Genomic DNA, 22946 nt, shown 5'->3' with positions numbered 1-22946 from the left:
TCTTTAAGCCTCTGCGGGCTCATCTACACAGCAAGTGAATGGCGCATGCCACTCAGATGACTAGCTGGACTCCATTGCAATGCTCCTGGAAGCAACATAATCTCTCTAACGGAAAGGATGGCAGAGGTCAGAGCTGAGCCTTTGCTTAAGGAACGCTAAAAAATACATCTGGGCATCTTTCAGTTTAATCACTGTAGTCACCGTGATTCAACAGCCTTGCTCATTTTTATGATGCATGGGGGATGCAGTGACCCTTCTCAGCAGCACACAGTGTAGCTGTGGAACTGTTCCAAGGCAAATGAGGTATATCTGATGGCTCTGCTGACCTGCTCAGTTCAAGAAAACATGTGCAGTATGCCAGATGCCCCTCCTGGGCTCTGTGGTATGAAGAGGGGACTCACAGACCTTGTCTTGCAGGATTTTAGGTCCCCCCTCCCCGATCATCTGCATTAGAAGTAACTGGGCAGTTTCCCCAAAGGGATATTGCTGCCCCATTTCTACCTCCCGAATCTGAACCTCCAGGGGTGGTAGGAATTTGTCTAAAGGGCCCTCTGGTGTCTGCCCTCTATCACTGAAGTTCACTGTGGAGGAAATTAACTATGGGAAGTCATGGCGTGAAGGCTTCTTGCGTTCATGGAGCTCTGTTGTCTTCTAGGTGCTGCAGAAAACCCAAATGATTAAGGTGGCCTATGCTTGTAATTCCAGCACTTGGGAGGCAGAGGCAGCAGGATCAGCCTGGTCTATGTAGTGAGCTCCAGGCTGGCCAGGGCTACACTGTAAGACATTATCTTGGTTAGTGTCTTGAGCCCTTTATATATTCTAGATCTTAACCTTGTGTTGGGTAAATAACTGGCAAAGATTTCCTCTCATTCCGCGGGCTTCCTATTTCTTGATTCACAATTTCCTTTTTGTTGTACAGAAGCTTTTTAGTTTCATGAGATCCGTGTGTTGACTCTTGTTTATTTCCTGTGGAAAGTCCTTGCCTATACCTGTAAGTTGAAGTACACTCCCTACTTTGTCCATCTTATATTGAGGTCCTTACTCCATTTGTAGCTAAGTTTTGTGAAGGGTGAGTGACAGGGACCTACTTTATTCTTTCTACATGTTTGGAACCATTTATTCCAGCACCATTTGTTAAAGATGTTATCTTTTGTTCAAGGTATAGTTTTGGAGTTCTGGGGAAAAATACAGGTAACTATAGTTGTATGGATTTATATCTGGGTCCTTAATTCTATTCCACGGATCTAGGCATCTGTTTTTGTGCCAGCACAATGCTATTTTTTTTTATTATGGATCTATAATTTTAAATGGTGTGTGGTTGGTGATAGCCCCACAATATCCTTTCGGTTCAGAATTTCTTTGTCTATCTGTGCCTCCACATAAAATTTTGGGCTGTTTTTCTATGTCTTGTGAAGAACATTTTAAAAGAAGAAATAAGAAATGGCTAGGAAACACTTCAACTTTCTCAACCATCAGGAAAATGTAGATTAAAACTACTTTAGAATTCCATCTCACCCCTGTCAGAACAACCATCATCACAAATACAAATGTCAACAAATGCTGACTTGGATGTGTGAAATAGGAACCCATCTACACTGCCCATGGGAGTGTAACCTAATGCACTCACGTTGGAACTCAGTCTGGATGTTTCTCAAGGATCGAGAAATAGAACTGGCATGTGACCCAGCTGTACCACTCCAGGGTATGTACCCAAAGGATGCTACCCTGATGCAGAAATTTACTGCTGCTCTATTCACAATAGGTGGGAAATGGAATAGACCTGGAGTTCTATTAAAAAGAATTCAAAAGAGAAATATGAACTTTGCAGGTCACTATATGCTCAACCCTCATCAGAGAAGCTTCTTCTTTGAGTAGATGGTAATTAACACAGAATCCTACAAACTGAACAATGTGGAGAATAAGAGACCTTGAAGAAATGGGATGATCCCTCCCTCACAGCCCAGAGATCTATGTAGAAGAGGAGGCAGAAAGACGTAATAGCCTGAGATGGTGGATGACTCCAGTGTCTTTACACACAACCGAGCAGATGCACATATGAACTCACAGACATTGTGATCCATGCCCAAAACCTGTACAAGCTCAGGCCAGACAAAAACCCTAGAATAGAAGAGAGAACGCAGCCCTCGCCTCCAAAGAAAAATGTGGTGCATATACACAATGGATTACTTAGCTGTAAAGAGAAATAACAATGAAATTTGCACGTGAGTGGAAAGAACTAGAAAAATCATACCAAGTGAAGTAATAGGCCCTGATAGACGATTGCTATGTTTCTCTCTAGTATGCACATTCTAGCTTAAAATTGTTTTATGTTTAGCAAGTGAAGGTGACATGAAGGGAACAGGGAACTAGTAGAACATAGAGAACATGTAGGAAGAGTGGTGGGAGGCTGGAGATGGAAAGGGTTAAACAGGGAGGGGCTGGGGAGTCTGGGGATGGGTGAAATCAATAGGTATGGGACATTCCTCATAATGGCCATGCTTTAGGCAAGACACATTGTGTTTCCCCCCAAGACTTGTTCTTACTTTCCCAAAGGAAGGAAACACTTGACACATCTAGAAAGATACAGTTGCACCAAGGAATCTAGGATTACTCCAGACTAGGAAGACATTTCACAGCCCTGAACAGATCTCAGCTATGTCCCAGATCCTCCTCCATCCTTACCCTGTGTTCCAGGACCCCAGAAACTCCTGCTTATCTGTCTTTTTCTAGAGACATGTTCTTCTCCTGAAGCCTTGTGGATAGACAGTGCCATTCTCCCTACATGGCAATGTCTACAACATAGACACTTCCACTGAAAGGATTTTAGCTATACAGAAATGTGCATATTTTCTGGAGAGATCATATTATATGATATTTATTTATGTTTTAAGGTTATAGTTAGTTCAGAAAGCTGGCAGTTGTGAGGCTTATGTCTTAGTTTGAGTTTTCTTGCTTAGCTAAAGTACCACAACAATCTAAAAAATTCGTTACAGACATGCTTATGGTCAGAGAAGGGCATAGCCACTTTGTCTTTTGTTGGGCCCAACACCTGGAGTTGCCTCTGACATCTTTGATGAGCCATGTTACCCGAATGGAGATCACCTGAACTTTAAGTCCTTTGTTCCTTAGTCTCTTTGTGATCTTGGAGACATTTTATCTTCTCTAATTCTCAGGCAAATGAACTCATAAACACATATAGAGAGTATTATTGGGTGTGTTGACTGAAAAATTATAGGTAATTTTCTTGCTTAAATAAATGTTATCTTCTTTCCTATTTCCTTACTGTCCTTCCTTTGCACCAGAAACCCAAGACTTCTCACCTCACGCTTGTGCTTCTCTCCTCTCCTCTCCTCTCTCCTTTCCTCTCTCCTTCCCTCCCCTCCTCTCCCCTCCCCTCCTCTCCTCTCCTTTCTCCTCTTCTCCTCCTCCCCCCTCCCCTCCCCTCCCCCTCTCCTTTCCCCCTCCCCTCCCCTCTCTATCTTCTCCCTTCCTCTCCCTCCTCCCCTCCTCTCTCCACATCTCCTTGTCATAAAGAAGCTGATTCCTTCCTTCTCACAGCAACAAGGTAGAACCTGGCAAAAACCAAACCAAACCAAACCAAACCAAAAAACCAGAGTGGGTCCACCTGACTCTTCCTGCTAGTCTCTCTCCTTTGGTTCTCTCCTGTCCTCCTCAGCTAGGCAGAGAAGTGTCTGGGAACAGAGGGTGCTCAGTGGGGCAGGAGCAATTACTTGGTAAAGCATGTACCATTCGATCAGGAGCACATGGCTTTGGTGTCAAGCACCTGCCTGAAGAGCCGGGCGTGGATATGTGGCTTAGAATCATCGTGCCAAGGCTAACGGGGTTTTGCTGACCAGACAACCTAACTGATTCAGCAAGCTCCAGCTCTGTGAGAGACCTTGCCTTAGAAAGCAAGGTGGATGGTACCCGAGAAATGACATGCCAGGTTGATTTCTAACCTCTACATGCCTACACACTCATATATACCCACGTCCACACAGAAACATGTACACACATATGGCACACCCACACAAATGAAACGAGAGGAAAGAAAAGCACAGTCTCCATATTCTGCTTCTGGAAGCTAGTAAAATGGAGGCCACAGGGCGAAGCTGGGACTCCGGGCTATAAAGCATTTAATAGATACCCAGCACGTCAGAGAAATTACCAGTTCTCCTTGAGGTGAATTTGAATATAGGCCAAGTGACTGGGGTGGTGTTGTTGTTTCCACGGAGGATAATCTTTCTCACACAATGCATTCTTTCTCTCCCTGCCTCCTCAAAACACAAAACGAAACAACAACACCAAAACAACAAAGAACCAAACCAAACAAAAGAAAACAACCAAAACCCAAAACAAAACAAAACAAAAAACCAACCAACCAACCAAACCAAAAACCAAACCAAAACAAAAAACAAAACAAGTAGCCAAGTACTATCAGTTTATTTGCTGCTGCTTATAATTACATTATCCATGATGAACTCACTGGAGTCTAATTTGATTCTAGAGCTATTTGGTAGGGAAGCTCCATCACTGGGCACTGTGGGACTCTTGTGAGCACAGCCTTACTCTGTTGGATGCATGGTGCTCAGTTAATGCACTTGGAAAGGGACAAAGAAGAGGATGAGAAATGGCAGCTCCCCCAGTCTTGCTGGGCTGCAAAGTCCTTCCACATTTATCATCTCATTTGGTACTAATGCTAGCTGTATGAGGTAGCAGGGCTGTCATTATCATCTCTAGCCCACACACTGGGGAGTGGAACCAGGTCAAATCACAACACAGTGTCCTCCATGGGATTAAAACCCATACAGGCATCCCGCTGGTCCCTCTCTCCCAACACACTATCTCCAGGGATATTGATCCCTGACTTTAGTTAAAATCATGTTTTGCAGTATAAATGCTCTGCCATGAATGATTGGGGTTGTGTTGTGATGAACAGAAAATACTGTAAGATGGAAGACGTAGTTACCACATCTAACTGACTGAACATTGTAGCTCCGTAATGAGTACAGCATGGTTGTTTCCAGTGGCTACGGTGGTGCCAACAGCTTGTTCCTAGCACTGTAGGAGAGCACCACACAGTGCATCACCAACACAGAGAACAAGCAAAAGGTGTGCTTTCCACTGAATGTGTTTCGCAGTCAAACCCATCTAAGTCCGAAGCCATAAATAATTTCCCAAGCGGTCTGTCCTGTCGCCTGGCAGGTTCTTGCTCCTTGTTGCCTCTTCATTTCTCCTACGGGAAAGAGGCTGGTGGTCTCTAACTTTTTCTTTCCTTTCCTACTTCCAGAATCATTCACTATATTAAACATGTAATGCTGAAATTGTTTTTACTTTTAATTAAACAAAAACACTACCCATATAATTGAATTATTTGCCTATTCTCCATGAGTCTATTTTTACTTTGTTTCTGAAAAATATTCTTATGAACTTGTTTGCATTATTTTGTGTTTTTAATGCTATCACTATGCATTTCTGAAATGTTTTCAGTGACATTGTTCACTGTGATGCGTGTAAAGTATATTAAGATGCTTTGTTATCTGTCTATTTATCATCTATTTTCTTTCTTTCTTTCTTTCTTTCTTTCTTTACGTTTTTCTGTGATGAAGATGAAATCTAGGACCTTATACATGTTAGGCAAGGGCTCTACCAATGGCCTACCTCTCTCCACCTTCATGGAGTTCTATATTTTAAAACTCAGTTTAGATTTTTAAGAATTTTGTTTCTACACATGTATGTAACAACTTACTAATGTTCATTTCTGTGGTACCCATTGTTTCTTCATTGTCCTGATAATGAACATTCAGGTTGCCTCAGCTTTTGATATTACTAAGATGTCTCAATAAATATAATTTTACATATCACAAGATCTAGAGTAGATGTTGTATCATAAACTTAGTTGTGCTAGGGCATGCAGCTCTTTACTTCTAAGAGATGTTAAAAACAATTTAAAGTCTCTTAGGGTGATGATACCTTTTTGGCATTGTCAAACCTTTGGATTTTTGATAATGAGATAGGAGTAAAATGGCACTACTTTGCTTTAGTTGGGATTTCAGTGACAGACAGCAAAGCTGGGCATTTTTTCATGCGGCACCTCTAAGCTCACTGCCTGGCCTTACTGCTGTGCATGCTGTCTCTGGCCCTGCAGAAAACTGAAGTTGCAGCATCACCCAAGCTGTCCTTTCCTTTTGTGCTTGTTTTGAATATTAAGAAATTCTTCCCTGATAACCTGGTATAAAAATCCTTTCCTGAATTTTATTATAATACTTTAAAAAAGTTTTTGAAGCTCATAGCCTTTTATCTTCCTGGAATTTAATTACAGTATTTATCATTTTTATGTTTGAAAATTCTAATGTTAACATTCCAATATTTAAAGATGCTTTTTTGGGGGGGGGACATTGTGGATCAAATACCTCATGCCTTTCCCGCTTATTTGTAATCACCATGTGTGCTAACTTTCTAAACATGCATGCATCATTATCTTCCTGGGCCTTCTAGTTCTATCCAATGGTCTCTGTATCCTCCGCCTCTGTTGTACCCTACACCATCCATTTCAATGCCTGAGACCTGAGCCCCTCTTCCTTGTATGCTATACCAAAAGTCTTTGTTATCGACTCTTTTAACTTCCATGTGCATGTTGCTTATTCTTTTAATAAGTGGCTCCTTCCTGCCACTCTGCAGAACTCTCTACTACCCCGTCCATTCCAGAAGCAACTTGCCACAAAGTCTAGGTGCCAGCCCTGACTGTACTGTCGAATGCCTATCTGGTCTTGGGCGGATCACATGACTGCCTTGGGTATTATTTTAACTGCTCTATGCCTGCCTGACCTGCTTGCTGAGCTGATCCAGCGAGCCGAAGGTGTGCGAGTGCTTTTATGAGCTCAAAAGAACAAGTCCGACCAGACAGGCATGTGTGCAATGCTCTGCTTTACCTGTGTCATTTGAATCAAGGCATGTGGAAAAATCTAACTCATTTTGTAAGCATGCGTGGTTGGCCCAGTGTAATGTCTACACATTGTTTTAGAAGATTAGAAATTCTATCTTTAAATGAATAAAAATAATGATAAATAATAATAATAATGATGATGATGAATAGTTGTTTTTGAGATAGGATTACACTGGATAAATCAGGCTGACTTTGAATTAATAATCCACCTATCTCTGGCTCCTGAGTGTTGGAGTTGCAGGCACATGTACAGCTGTGGTACCTAGCTTAAAGTTCCTTTCTCTCTCTGTCTCTCTCTCCCTTCCTTCCTTTTAAAATGTGTATATGGTGCTCTGTGTGTGTGTGTGTGTGTGTGTGTGTGTGTGTGTGTGTGTGTGTGTGTGATGTATATGTGAATGTGGGAACATATGTGCCACGGCACACGAGGAAGTTAGGGAACAACTTTCAGAAATCAGGTCTCACTTCCCACTTTCCTTTCAGGCAAGGTCTCTCTTGCATCTTCTGCTTCACTGAAGGCTAGCTGGTCTGTGAGCTTCCAGGTGGTTCTGCCGCCCTCTGGGATGACTGATGTGCATCAGGTTTCATGGAGCCTCTGAACTTAGGTCATCAGGTTTGAGTGGCAGGCACTTTTATCCACTGAGCCATCTCTCTGGCCTCTGGAAGTCTCTTTGGTAAATATCACTTCCTGACTTTGTGGTCTGGATATGTGGAAGAGTGGAGGTGGACGAGTGGTCCACGGGGTTTGTCTGGACAAATAAGCAGAACCACCTGTATGCAGATGCTGGGCTCAGCACTGACCTGAGGGAGTGAGAACCTTGTGGGTGCAAGGGCAGAAACAAATCAGTCTTTGTCCCTCATTGCTGAATGCAGCCTCCATTAAGTTAAAATGAGCACTGAGGTCGGCCCTGAGATAATGTGAGAGTGCCTCCCTTGGAGTGAGCATATGGCTCTGCCCTACTTCTTTCTGACCCTTGCATCTCTCACTCCTGTGCCAGGATCAGCCTTGGACTTGGGCCAAATGACATTCATGGCCAGATGATACAACACCATAGCCTGATCCTTAATTTATTAATAATACAAAATGTACTTTCCTTGGTAATTAAGTTCTTGCCTTTAGTTCTATTGAAACAGGATTTCTCATCAGTGCTCCACCCACTTCCCTGGCTGACCTTGCTTTCAACTCAATTGAGAAGTTGTTGGGTCCCTAAGTTCCCATCACAGCTGCCTACCCTGACTGTGCCAATAGCCACTTCTCTGTTGTAGACAGAGCCCGGGATTTCTGACTTAGCTTTGGATCTTGGTCCAGTAATTCATCATCTGTGTTTTTAATAATGTGGCCAACACCATTGATCTTCTTCTATCCCTACATTGTCCTTGCCCACTCTTGCTTGACTTTTCATGCACTATTAGTAAAAGCATACTCTTCTTCCAAGCCTTGCCTTGTCTAACCTTAAAACATAGATGAGATACAGGACCCTTTTCCTACTGATTTCTAAGCTTTACTTCGAGGACCACTCTGTGCTTTCTTCCAACTGTTTTATTCCAAATAGACTACAGCCAGCTTCTTTTTTTTTCTTCCTTCCACACAAAAACATGAAGCCTAGGAACGGGTTTTATGGGTTCAGCTTGCTTGGATCCCTCTGCTTGAATAAAGGACACATTGCCCTAGCAGTTGGACATTGCTCTCAGAAGAGCACAGATTCCTATATTCTTCTTCAACAGGACAGACCACATCTTGTGAGTGTTTGATGTGGTCAGAGCAATCAGAGGCAAAAGGAATTTAAAGACCCCTAATAATAACAACAGAACTTGACAATTCCACTTCAGAGATCTCTCTGGCATGAGTGGAGGCTTTGTGACACATCTGAAGGCCCCTCCTCCTTCTGAGCATTTCTGCCTGCTCACCTTCCTACGCCCTGCAAAAGCTGGGGGTACACATCTTTCACCTAGAAGCTTCCATCCCAGAGTCTGATCCCAGAGGACCCCAGCCTGCAAAAGGTGCCCACAAATACTTCTTTCTTAGCCAACACACTACTGACTTACCATGGATTTTGTTGTCTTCCTATGATAGACAAAATAGTGCTAGGTCCCCCAATCAAAGATGTGCATGTCTGCACCCCCATCAACCTGTGCATGCCATGTCTTAGGTGTCAAAAGGATTAAAACCTTAGCTTCAGTCCAGTCATGTAAGGCTTTAAAATCAGAAAACTGCTTCTGGTTGCAGTTGGAAATAAGAGTAGAGAGTGGTCAAGAAAAAGGCAACGTTATCAGATTAAGAGATGGAGGAAGAAGTCACAAGCCAAGGAACATAGGCAGTCCCTAAAAGCTGAAAAGAGAAAATAAATGGACTGTTCTCAGAGGTTCTAAAATGGAAGCCAGTCTTGCAAATATCTTGTTTTTAGCCAGTGAGATCTGTATGAGACTTCTGAAGTACACACTATGAGGTTGCTTTAAATCTCTAAGTTCATGGTAGCTTATTACAACAGTAATAGGAAACCAGTGTAGCCCTTCAAGGATCATCTTAACACCTGCTCTTTCTTATGACCTTGGACATGCCCCTCACCTGCCTGCATCTTCACTTTCTCATTTATAAAATTTCAAAAATTTGGGTCGCACACAATAAAGCTCCTTATATGCTGACATCGATTCCAAGCATAGTGACCACAAGATTTTGTCTTTTTGCTTTTTACTAAGGAATTTACAATTTTTAAATTTTACTTCTGAGATGAATTCATGAAAACCATAGATACCAAAACTAGGGGAGAGGCTGAACATATCATGTCATGACTGTGGAAAAAATGAAGTCTGTCATTACTTAAGATGTTTATTATTATTGTTGTTGTTGCTGCTGCTGTTACTTGTGTGTGTGTATGTTTGTGTGTGTGCATGTGTGCATATGTGTGTGTAAGGACATGTCATGGTATATGTGTGGAGGTCAGAAGTTAGAGGTCAGAGGCCAGAGGAAAACATTTAGGAGTCAGTTCTTTGTTTTCACTGTAGTTTTAGGAATATCAGACTCAGGTCACTAGGCTTTTACAGGAAGTGAATTTAGCCACAGACCCATATTACCAGCCCTCAGCTACCATGTACAGTATCATAAAAACACGTTCCTAGCCTGAATTTTGTCAGGAAAGGCAGAACACTATAAGGGGATGACACAAAGCTTCATTTTGCTCTCTTAGCCCCCTAGTAGAGGTAATCACTATAGCTGCCATTTAGCTAATTGGCCTGAGTTAATCATAAAATAATAATGGCAATAGCACAGTGAGATTAGTGATTATCCTCTGTGCTGATCTGCTACAGAATGCTTTTGGCATTCTTTTCTTTACGTTTCTTTCTTTCTTTCTTTTCTTTTCTTTTCTTTCTGTCTTCTTAAAATATTAAGATAGGTAAATAATCCATTGTTCTATATATTTGTTACTGAAAGTTAAAACAAGATTTTTTTGTATTGCAGACTCCTAAGAACCACAAATCTAATGGCTAGAAGTCTCCCAATGTAGGCTCCCCTGAGACCCAAAAGCTGATGAAGTATAGAGATTGTTAGTGCCTCATCCTCTGTCTCACTCATCCCTCTCCTTTTCCAGTTTTGTGATTTGCTCTGCAGTGGCATATCCATTTATTTATTTTTGACATATAATAGAAACTCTCCCTTTAGGATTTTTTTCGGAGGTGATGGTGATATGATTATGCTAGCTCATATCTGTAAGAAACAAAAATTGAGTGGAAAAGACTCTAGCATGAGGCAGGAAACACTCTCACAGGACCCGCCTCTTTCAGGTCAGTCTGTAGGACCCACCGCTTTCAGGTCAGTCTGTAGGACCCACCGCTTTCAGGTCAGTCTTAGCTCCCAAGTAGCTCCAGTGATCCCAGAAAGGGAAAAACAGTTTTAACTCTCCATGATACTATTACTAGTTACAACAGCTGGTTTAGACGCCAAAACCTCAGCGGCAGATTCTAGCATATACTCACAGTTTCCTCGGTCCTGTGAACTCTTTAGATGACTTCAAGTGGTAAGAAGTAACCCTGAAAAGATATTAGTGGTTAGAAACATTTGGACACCTAAACTGCTTTGTAAAAAATTATTTATACCTTTGAAAATTATGAACAATAATTTTATATAGAAAACAACACTAAGATGTAAAAGCAGGATCTATTCATAAAATACTGTTAATTCATGGAACATTTAGATTTTTTAAAGTATCTTTATGTATACGTGGATATATTGCCTTTAGTTTGAACAGGGAGTCCCACTGTACCCATAGCTTTGTACTGCTAGTTTTTCAATTCAATGTGATATTATAAATAACTTTTGACAATAGAATTCAGCTGGCAGACAGCGTCATGATCGCTTTCAATGGTTACCGTCCACTCTTGACTTTGAGATGAGCCTTGCTGAATTCTGAACAATAGGATAGAACAAAGTGTTGAGGTTGAGATGAAGTGACATAAACAACTCTGTCTTCCATGTGGCTCATCTTCCCTTGCTGTCTGGCTTGCCTGTGGCAATGAAACCATTTCATGAACTGCCCTACAGAAATGTTCACATAGCAGGCAACTGGGGGAGACTCCCGATCCACAGTCCATGAATAAGTGAATCCCAGCAAAAGCCACTCTAGCTAAGCTTGAAAGAGCATCCTCTCCTAGTTTGGCAATGAGACAACTATGGTTCCAGAAAACACCTGCACTGCAGTTTTGTGAGAGACACATATCAGAGTGCCCAGGGAAGCTCTGTTCATATCTCTGACCTGCTAAACTGTGAACTAGTATTTTTGTTGTTCTAAGCTAATGCTTTTTCTGGCAATTTAGCCACACATAGTATACGGTACATAGTGTTTAGTGGATGTCTATTATTTCAGCTGTATTACAACTCACCCAGTGTTATATTGTAGCACAGTTTGTCTCTTTTATTCCTTTTCCTAATATAAAGAAGGCTGCAATAAATAGCATTGTAACATAGCTAAAATGTAGTTCTGGGTTATTTCCAACCATCTCTCCTTAAACTGTGTCTCCATATAAGTCAGTTAATAAATAAAAAATAAATAAATAACCCCACAAGAATGAAAAAAAATCAGCTTGATTTTTGAAAATTACTACTTATTTTGATTCGAACCAGTATTCAAAACAGTATTGTTTTGAAACAGCCTGAGGAATTTAACCACCCTGAACTCACTCAGCTTCAGTGGACACTAATGTTCTGACAGTGTGGTGATGCTCACAGTTTCCAAGAGCTTTGAAAGGGAGAGCAACCACACTGAACGTGAAGCAAATGCTGCATCATGTTCCATCGAAAATATTCAGCCTCTCTCCCATGGGATGGGCCCTGGGTAGGGCCAGGCATTGGTTGGGAATTCCCTCAATCTCTGTTCTATCTTTATCTCTGCACATCTTATAGACAGGGTGAGTTTTGGATTGGACACTATTGACAATATTCTGCTATGCTGGCAGAAAGGAGCCCAGCAGAGTTGTCCTTTGAGAGGGTTGAAACAGATGCTGAGTCTCACAGCCAAGCACTGGGCTATGCATAGGGAGTCTTATGAAAAAGTGGCAGGGGGCAGGCAAGGGAAGAAAAGGACATGCAGGTGACAGGAGTTCCACAAGAAGACCAACAGAACCAACTATTCAGGGCCCAGAGGGGCTTGCTGAGACTGAAGCACCAACCAAGAACCATGCATGGAGTGGACCTAGGCCTCCTACACAGGTGTAGGCAGTGGGCAGCTCAGGCTTCATGGGGGTCCTCTAGAAAGGGGCGCGGGTGCTGTCTCTGACATGGACTCTGATCTTTTTATCACTCCCAGCCCTGGTGGGACCGCCTTGCTAGGCCATAGGGGAAGAGGACATGCACTGTCCTGATGTGACTTGATGAGCTGGGGTAGATGGGAAGGATGGCTCCCCCTTTTTGAGGAAGGGGAGAGGGGGAGAGGGAGGTAGTGTGGGATGGGGATGAGAGGAGAGATGGGGCTGTGACCAGGATGTAAAGTGAATAAAAATAAATAAAAGAATTAAAAAACCTTAATATGAAAAAAGGGAAAATATTTAGCCTATTTCAGTCACCTAAGAGATTATCAATAAATTCAGATTTTATGGTACGAAGCTGTATGGGCTGAATTTAACAGCTATCCTTTTGGAAGTACTTCCTGTACATAGATAACCATCATTTCTGAACTGCAATGACTCATTGTTGGGGACAAATGCATATTTTAATGAATGCTATATATTTTAACAGATTCCAAATCCTGTGGTTGGTTGAAGCTAAGGGTGCAATTTTAGGATCTAAATAAGTAAATAAATGAGGAAGAAAATGTGTGTTAATTGCAGTAATTTGTGATACTTTCAAATTCTTAATTAAGAAATAAAATAGGATCATTAGCCATGTCCACTGTAGATGGCATACATAGATCACCATTATAACCAGATGCAAGACCCGGAGTCCTTGCCATAAATGAAATAACAGAGGGAGGTTGCTGGCATATTACAGCCATAGAAAAGGAGGTGAAAGAGCCACACAGAATGCCCAGACTTTTGTTAAGTGTCATCTTCCCTGGCCTGGGGGTTGCATTACTCTGAAACCCTTGCTTCTGAGCTTGGAGTCCTGCCTCCTTTTCCTAATCTTGGGAACCATGCTGGCAGCTGCACTGATCTCACAACCTTCCTCCCTCCCCTCCCCCCAGGCCCATTCCTTCCCTTCTGCAGGCTGTGTGGGGACTTGGATTCCAGGTCTCTGTGTGCTCCATTTTCATGAGCCAGTATTTTCCAACAAAGGAGGGAAGAAAATAAGGACATTGCTTCTAATTAACACCATTCTTACTTGTGTTGCATTTTAAACTTTAAGCATTAGTTTTTCAATATGTCACACAACTTGCCATTAAGAACTCATTTCTAGGGCAAGTGAGTACCCAGATGTTAACTGGCACTGTTCCCAGTAAACCAGGGTGACTTGGAAGAATGCATTTAAGTTCCTAGGGTGGAGGTAAGAGTGAGGGTAGGCACAGATTTTCAGGTAGGGGAGAGAAAGCTGTTTGGTGATATGAACTAGGAGGGTACTATCCATCTGCGTCTGTGAGAAGGAAGACGGATGACTGCAAGTGTGGGCGGAGGCAGCTGGCCGCCATGCTTCTGTAGGCAATGCGTGCATCTGCCTGGCATTCTCTCTCCTCTGATGCTGCTCACCTTAGTGTGGACACTTGTTGAAGTAAGAGGTGTATGAGTTTGAGCAACTTGAGGGATTCTGAGTGATTCAAAGCAAAGGACAAAGAGGGAGACGGAGAGCAGAGAGAGATAGAGGAAGGAGCTCATCCATGGGTGATTTCCAAAAGGACCAACGCAGTGTGGGATTAGATAGCTGAATATTCTGAATAAGACTCAAGGCAAGCCAGAAGCCAAAAATCTACCTTTTAGATATCTACTGCTTTCCTTTCATGGAAGCCATGAGAGCCATCTGAGATGCTTCCTGCACTCGGGGAATTAAGCTGGGATAAATTCTTTAGTCAAAGGCCCACTCTTTTAGAAAAAGAAAACCAAAGAGAATCCTGGACTCTGATATGTACTGACTAAAGATACTCTTTTCTAGGGGAGGTTATTCAATCCCCCCATCCCTAAACCTAAGGACCTAAGGACCACCCTCCAAATTCACAAGGGATGAAATAAGTTGTCATATTCTTTTAGTATTCCCTTTGTTGCATAATCCTTTCTTAATGTCTACATCTGTACAGTTCTGGGCACCAGTGGGGCATGGCTGCAGGGGGCCATGAATGCTTAACACCATTATTTACTAAAATTGGGGTACAAAGGATTGTTTTTGCCCTTAGTTTTCTAAAAAATGTACACCAAAGAGGAAAGGGGCCTTGCCAATTTCAGAAGTAATCCAAGCGGAAACAAATTGAAAACATATGCATAAACAGAGGCTAGAGATTAGATTAGGGCTTTACAAAACCTAGTACACAAAGTGCTCCTACAGAATCCATGGATCCTATAGGTTCCTGGGTATCAGATACACTTATTTAGCCCAGGAAGAGCAGGATGCAAAGAAGATATAACAAAGATGGGTAAAGTAGATTGGAAATGTCTGAGCTACGAGGAGGCCCTGAGAAGTGTGCCTCGTTACCATCCCATAGGAATCTGAGGGCAGTCTTTGTTAATGTTCCTTTAAAGAAAGTCCTTTAAAGCAGTCTTGTCTCTGCTCTTACATCTAAGAACTGTTTGCCTGCTTCTGCGTATCTTCATTTGGTTTAACTAATAGTCCCAGACCATGACCTCTTTCCCAGATACAGCCTTAGGTGCTGGAGACTCAGGGGTGGACAGTTGGAGAATACACACATGTGTACAAGGAACATCTACTTTTAGGACAGCTGTGTTCAGGTAGCCCTGTCCAGTTTCTTTGAATTCATTTCAAAACACCAAGGAAAATGCGAAACAGACACACAGAGTCCACCTTTGCTGAGGAAGGTCTGCCAAAAGCAGGAATACATCTGCAACTATAGCAGGTAGATCTTAAGCAAAGTTGGCAGAGCCCAGAGATTGTGAAAGAGGCAAGGCAACCAAGTCTTTGGGGATGGGGGGGGGGGAAACAATTGATCTAAAGTGAATGGCAGTCTGCAAAGACAGTCCTGGACTTTGTTAAGAGGTGGGGATTGGGAGTTCAAATAAACCAGACAAAGAGTAGATGCAACATCTAAGCATGCCTATTGGCCAAGGTCAGAGACGAAAAGGCCCAGATTAGTCAGTCTTGTAAACATCAATATCTTCTTTTCTTGGAGGTGAAATTAACCTGCACACACGAATACAGTCAGAACCTTACATGTGACAGGTAGCATCATTGCAAACATGTCAGACTATGCTGGGTACCATCATGGGGTCCCTTCTCTCCCAAAACTGCTGCAAAACAGATAGTTAAAAAAGAGTTGTCTCAGTCAACTATTAGTTGGAATTAGAAAGAAAACATCAGAATAACATTACAAAGATATTCTAATAGAATAATTGATAACCAGAGAAAAAAGTAGACAAAGAACACACACCAAATCATGTTGCCATCAAGGAAAAGGAAACCATGTATGCCAAGAAAATTACCATAGAACCAACAAACATAATATAACAAACTTTAAAAAATTGTTTAAATAAAATAAGAAATCTGGGAAGAAGTGTCCAAACAACTTAGAGACAAGAATAAGCAGAGGGGGGGGAGGAAGGGAGAGGGTGAGGGTGAGGGATGAGTGGGAAAGGGAGGGGAAGGAGGGGAAGAGAGAAGGAAGGGAGGGAGGGAGGGAGGGAGGGAGGGAGAGAGAGAGAGAGAGAGAGAGAGAGAGAGAGAGAGAGAGAGAGAGAGAGAGAGAGAGAGAGAGAACACAAATAAGCAAGTGAGCTCAGGGAAGAAATAAAGGAAAAACAAGCAAAATCACCTCCAAATTGAGACCCATTTTAGGCCACAAAATGCCAACCAGGCATAAGAATATAGAGTGTCTCAGCACATGGTTTAAAAGGATGAAAGGCAGACAGATGTGTAGAAGATAAATACAATAGGTCTGTGCAGATGCATCAACGCAGGGCTTGAGAAGAGGCATGAGGCAAAAACAGAAAAGAATGTGTTTGAAAGAATAGATGATGGGACTTCCTATTGGGAAGAGGTAAGAGAGGTATGGGAGAATGGGGAAATAGAAGGATCCAGAGGGTCCTTGAAACCTACAAGAAGACCATTAAGGCTGGCGGATCTGGACCCCAGGCAGGTCAGCTCAAACTACTGTACCAACCAAGGACAATGCATGCAGTAAACCTAGACCCCCTATCCAGATCTAGCCAATGAACATCATGTTCTCCACAGTTGTGTAGAGAGCAGGGACTGACCCTGACATGAACTCTGGTGCCCCCTATTTGACCACTTCCCCTTGGTGGGGAGACCTGGTAACACTTAGAGGAAGAAGAGTAAGCAGGCTACCAGGATGAGACCTGATAGGCTGTGATCTTACAGTGGCAGACAAGGTCCCCTTCTGTCACAGACCTAGGGGAGGGGAATAGGATGAAAGAGAGAGGGAGGGGCAATGGGGAGATACAACTGAGGGGACAACAATTGAGATGCAATCTGAATAACTTAAATAAAAATAAAAAATACAATAACAAAACAACTCCCAGCACTCATCCCCCGAAACAGTGACATCTTCATAGCACACAAAGCAAAGAGAAAGAGATCACAAATCACAAACTGTGTTAGGAAATATTTATGCAGGCCTATCAACCCTGAAGGCAAAGGTGTTAGCCACTCAAAAGGCCAATTTCAACACAGAGTAAAGTGAACCATGCTAAACTCTGCACAGTCATATGATGCTTACCAAACCTCATCATTGAGAATTAGGCAAGAACAAAGATTATCTCGGTTCAAACTGTTGCTCAAGTACAAGTTCAGCCTAGCACTGAGACCTGGAAGGATGGTCCTGCCTAAACCTTGTCTTGAGTGTGTTAAAGGCCAAACTTCAGCCACTGATGGAAGAGAAACTACTAGGGTTTTTGTGTTTTTGTTTTTTGAGACAGGGTTTCTCTGGGTAGCTGTGGCTGTCTTGGACTCACTTTGTAGATCAGGCTGGCCTTGAACTCTCAGTGATGCACCGGCCTCTACCTTCTTGAGTGCTGGGATCAAAAGGACTGGAGAAACTAGTCTTTCAGAAAACTGAAAGACCCGGAGTGAGAGCTTAATGAATTCAATGCTGAATAGAGGCCAAAATGTTGTAGAAATGACAGTTAGAGGAAACCAGGAAAATATTAATGAACTGCTACACCATTTTAACACTCTAACAGAATTCAGGTGTGAGGGCAGAGAAGGCAGAAAACAGGCACAGGAGACACAGCTGAGTTCAGGGCACGAAACTCTGTTATGACTCACAGTGACATTGAGCGTTATGAATGCTTGTGCATCAAAAGTAAGGCAGCAAAGCTTATGACGCTAAGGGGCGACACATACAAACAGAAAGAACAGTACGTGGATAATAGAAGGTTCAGAGAAACTAAAAGATGTTTCTGAAGTTCACTAGAGGACTATCTGTAGTTTTCAAGTCCCTGTAAGGATGTTTCTGAAGTTCACTAGAGGACTATCTGTAGTTTTCAAGTCCCTGTATTTGCACAAACAACTGTAAGAAAATCTGACAGTCCCTTCTCTCTTCATCCTCTTGCTCGACACACCTGCTGGGTAAGTCCATGTATCTAAATGATCCGAACCCACCTAGCTTTCCAGTCACCTCTGTTTCCAACCCCCACCAGGCACAGGACACAATTAGCACACACAGCCTTGCAAACTATGGTTCGTTACGATGGCATCAACTGAGTCTCTGTAGGCAAGTAGGTACCATGGCCTGCTAGCACTTCCCCATTATTTTTTCTCGAAATAAATAAGTCACTCTGTAAGTAGGCGATGCAGGTGAAGGCGGGCATGCCACAGTGTGTGTTGGGGGCGTGGGGGTGGGAGGGAACTGGAGTCGGCTCTCTCATGGGCTCCAGGGATGGGATTTAGGTTGCCAGAGTTGCATAACAAGCACCTTCACCAAGTCATCCACCTTGCTCGCCATTCATCCTTTTTTTTTTTTAGTTTATTATAGAAAATATTGTAAATAAACAAAGATATCATACACAAAAATTAACCCGGCCCAAAGACTATACAACTTAATGGACATACAATACACTTGGAAGTGGCATACCAAAACAGAAGATGTGAAGTTTTCTCTTAAATGTATGCATTTATCCACTACCCCAATAAAAGCCCATGGCAGTATTAGAATGAGGGAAATGTTTAGCTTTATGTCTATAAATTCATATATAAACTCCATTATTCTCTATTTTCTCTGCAGCCACCTGATTCTCCTTCCTATACCTCACGTTCCTTTTCTCTAAGTGTCTTGCCATAGTCTCACCTTTCCTGTCTATGCAAGGGTCTGTCCCTCTATCTACCTACCTGTTGGCCTAGCCACCCCCTTTATTTCAAGGTCCCCCAAAGGCTTCCTTTTTCTTTGCAACCAATTCTTCATTTAATATTGAAGATTTCTGCAGCCTGACGTTTCTAAAAACGTTTGTTACTTCAGTCTTACAATATTTCATCCACACTGACCGTCTCTCCATGCACACCATGCCCCATACCACCTCTATGGCTTTTCTGATCTCTTTCTCCCCGCCCCCCCCACCCACCCACCTATAGAATGCAATAGGAGCAAGTCCACCTGCGCTCGGGTCTTACTTTGAGCTCTGTGGTATTATTGGTCCCTCAAGCTGCATTTCTCTTTTTATTCATAGAGGAAATTGTATTACTTTGCTTTATTTTACTAGACAGACAAGATGCCTTTAGTTTTTTATCTCATGATCTTTCTACATCACACTTGACATCTTGAAGGGGACTGCAGGATGTAGGAGCTTCTTCCCAATCATGCTTGCTTTTTAAACACAGACAGGCCATTACTTTGGTCCTTGGCATTTAGCAGGATGCTAGCTCACCTGAATCCTCAGCCTTAAATAGCCTCCATCCCTGCCCCCTTCTTTGCTTGGTTAGAGTGACCCAATTTCTAACTGCCATGTTCTAATTATCCACCTACCCTAATTAAATACGTACTCGCTGCTTAATATTTTCAAGTCTCCCCCCTTCCGTCATTTCAGCAAATTCTTACACCATACTCTGCTACATACAACGTGAGGATTCTCAAGACATTTTACAAATGGGGAAACACAGTCCAGAGTCTAAGACCACGTAGCCCGACACTGGCACACCCCCTACCCACCTGCTTCTTCCTTATATCAGAGCAAACTGTGACCGTCTCAGAGTTTGAAGAACTTTTCTCTGAAGCATGAATATATGTTTTTAAAGCATTGATTTTTTTTTTTTTGCTCAAATTTCTCTTCATTTTGTTTTGATTTCTCCTCCCTGCTGAAGAGGTTGCCCCCTTCCCTGATGGTAAGCATTCATTTTCTTTGCTGAATGGTGGCCTCACTCGTTCATGCCCCCCTTTGGTTCCCTTTGCCTGCATTTCCACTTAGCCCTGCCACCCCCCTGGAGAACCATTCTGGCTTAAAGCCTCCTGCATCCTTTCAAATTGTTCTTGTTCCTCGGTGCTGGTTTCCTGCAGGGCCGCCCTTCCCAGCTAATGAGGAGCCTCCAACCGAAGGCACTGCTCCTGACAGCCCCCCCCCCATTCCTGCTGGGAGTGGGAGGTGGAGGTTGGCGGCAGAGGGGCGACAGCCTCATCTTGATGTTTTGCAAAGGCAAGCAGACGCTCCAGTGACACAGCTCTGGTAAGTCCTGGCACTCACTGGCACCTGCTTTTGTGATACTGATGCTACTGTATCTTCAGAAGGGTCTAACTTTCTTCTCCCTCTGGGAGGAGCTAGTCACAGAAAGCCACCTCTCGCCCTAACTGTTCAGTGGACTCACTTTGTAATTTGTGTGCAGTAGTGAGTGGTGCAGTGGGGAGTAACATTTCTGCCCCACTCTGAATAACAGCAACTTTATATCCTGTATTTTGGGGGAAGCCCTCAATACAATAGTCCCTTAGATGAAGTGACTCTTTAATTGTCTATTTCAATAGTGGATTTCTACTGTTTATCTCCCTCCCTTCCCGCTAACTGGGAGGGACCATGTAACAGGTAGCCTCGTCTAGCATAGAACTCACCTGCAGTGGCTCAACTGGTGAGCATGTGATTAAAGGTTAGTTATTTCATAGCTTCAGATGGAACTGGACAGAGGAACCTAGATATCAGGGTATGAGGCCATAGGGACTGAAACCAAATTCTCAGTGATGACCAGACTTGAGGGATGGGTACCATCAAGACCTCCAGCTCTACTTAGCAGCCTTTACTCCTTGGCTTTAAGGAGCTTGCCCACAGAGCCTACAGACCACCGTTTAATGCCTAAGCCAGAGGGCTTTGCTAATTGCAACCAAGACAGGCCTGGCTAACAGATTCTCTTCTTGGCCGTGACTTTTCCCATCCCAAGTCCCAGCTGACCTTGCATTTCCTCCTAATAGCTCAAGGTCAGGCATCTACAGCTGCGCTGTGGACACCTCACAGGTGGGTTCCTGCCTGCTAAGAACCCTGACAATCCCACCCACATGGATTCTGTCCCATCATCACTAGGCGAGGCAGAACACGTGTACGTCCTTACATGAGTTAGAATCTCACAAGAGTAGGGGCTCTGCCTGCTTTGTGCACTGATGTGTGTCTAGCTGAGGTCAGGGACGCAATGGGCATGTCATAAATGTTTGCTAAGGAGAAAAAAAAAATCAGTGAATGCGGACAGAGCTGTGTAGGGAACCGGGCCATATTTTCTACTCAGACCTTCTAGTCTTTGCCCACTGAACCCTTGGTTTCTTTTTTGACTCAATCTCCATCTGATTGTCTTGCTTAGCCCCCCCGCCCCCCCCCACACTTCTACATATTCAAAGAGCCTCTCTGGCCGATGTGATGCCACACACCTGTAACCGCTCCAAGGTCGTAGGAAGACAGAGGCAGGGAAAGCATGGAATGGCGGAAAGCCTCGTCAACTCAGGCACTATCTAAGAGTTAAAAAAAAAAAGTAAATAAAGGGTAAGGATGGTGCTCAGTGGTGGGGGGATGCATGCCTGGAATTTGAGAGACTCTGAGCTTAACCCTTGGTATCACTTAAACCCCATAAACCAAATTCCCCAGGCTAGGATAGGCTCCTGGTGTGTACCAGGAGATAAGATAATCCGAGGAAGCCTATTTCTACATTTATTGGCATGGCTATTCAGTCCATTGTGGACTCTGCATTTCACAGTCCCTTGGTTTGAACTCATGCCTCCCAGCTCAGCTCAGAAGGACCACATGCCCTGTCCTTCTCATTCAAAAAGGATCTTAATTATCTGTTGAGCCTTCTGAGAAGTCTTCAGCCTTCATGTATAAGCACAAACTGTACATGTGTCAGCCATTCCCTGGTGAGCCTCAGGCTTCATAGATACAGCTATTTATCTGATTTTCTTTGTCTCTCATCTTCCCCTTTCTCTTCTATCCATTACTGCGTCTTTCTTCCTACTAGACCTAGGAAGTCTCCTGTGTAGTAGCTGTCCAGTGCATATACGACTTGAATAAATTGGTATGAGTCAGCCAGCTTTTATCTGACTGGAATGGCACAGAGAATCCAGACGGAAGACTCATCTTTCAGATGGGACTATTACTACAGACCTCTTATAGGCATATGGCTGACAAAGTTATGTATGCTTAGCTCCCAGCACATAAAGTGCTCAATAATAACTATTAGTTACTATTGTTAGCATGTTTGTGGCATTTGGCAAGCCAGGAAGACATTATTCTTTCTGTTTCCCACCCAGCAGAAGTCTCTAATATTTACAACTTGACAGCAATCTCCACCTTGTATTTAGCAATATGGCTCCTCCGCATCTGCCCCCTTGCGGGTCCTTTCATCTGTCCAGATACTTTTAAGCTGGGCATACAGTCAGTAGCTCCCTTTTACAGTTGCCATTTACCACATAGGAAAGGCTGTAGCAGTAGGAAAGTGTTTCCTGACCCACGAGTGTCCAGCTGGCCAAGCCTGGGAGCTCAGTATTCCAGGCAGGCCTTGTGGTTTTAAGACAGGCTCTAAGGAAAGAAGTAAGGGAAATGGGTAGATGGAGGGATGGAGGGAGCAAGGGGAGAAGAAAAGAACTGAGGGGGAAAAAGGGAAGGAGAATTAGGAAAGATGCCAGGCTTGGTTTGGGTGCTTAGCAAGAGGAGGGAAAGCCTTGCCTTGCACTTCTGGCCACGCCTGCTTACTGCCTCGCTCTGAGTATTAGAGAGATGAAATGCAACTGCCAGTGAAGACCTTGCAGGTGGATAGCTGAAAATATGTGTATATGCTGAGCTCTGTACCTGAAACATGGGGCACCATGTATGTAAATATTACCCATGGTGCTAACAGGTCTGCTGTTTTCATGCAACAGCCCCTTCTGGCTGAGCAACCCCCCTCCCCTTGATGTAGCGCCACGGGTTTGGGGCTTTCATTGAATTTTTTTCCCCTTTGCCCCTGTTT

General features: G+C 43.2%; 1 protein-coding gene and 1 long non-coding RNA gene across 8 annotated transcripts in view; one reads left to right on the top strand and one right to left on the bottom strand.

Annotated features, from left to right (window-relative positions):
- Window positions 1-22946, bottom strand: part of SLC14A2 (solute carrier family 14 member 2) — a 413945-nt gene that overhangs the window by 156839 nt on the left and 234160 nt on the right. The window contains exon 3 of one of the 2 annotated variants that reach the window (XM_084778783.1): window positions 10916-10969. The exons of the other annotated variant lie outside the window; for it this stretch is intronic. The gene's annotated coding sequence lies outside the window, so the exon portion shown is untranslated. The remainder of the gene's footprint in view (window positions 1-10915; window positions 10970-22946) is intronic. 2 annotated transcript variants of the gene reach the window in all.
- The window catches only part of LOC311595832, a 116167-nt gene that overhangs the window by 1134 nt on the left and 92087 nt on the right, over window positions 1-22946 (top strand). The window lies entirely within an intron of this gene.

This window comes from Acomys minous (assembly GCF_964271855.1).
Source record: "Acomys minous genome assembly, chromosome: 4".
Classification (NCBI taxonomy): Eukaryota; Metazoa; Chordata; class Mammalia; order Rodentia; family Muridae; genus Acomys; species Acomys minous.
This window is presented reverse-complemented; position numbering and strand designations above follow the sequence as displayed.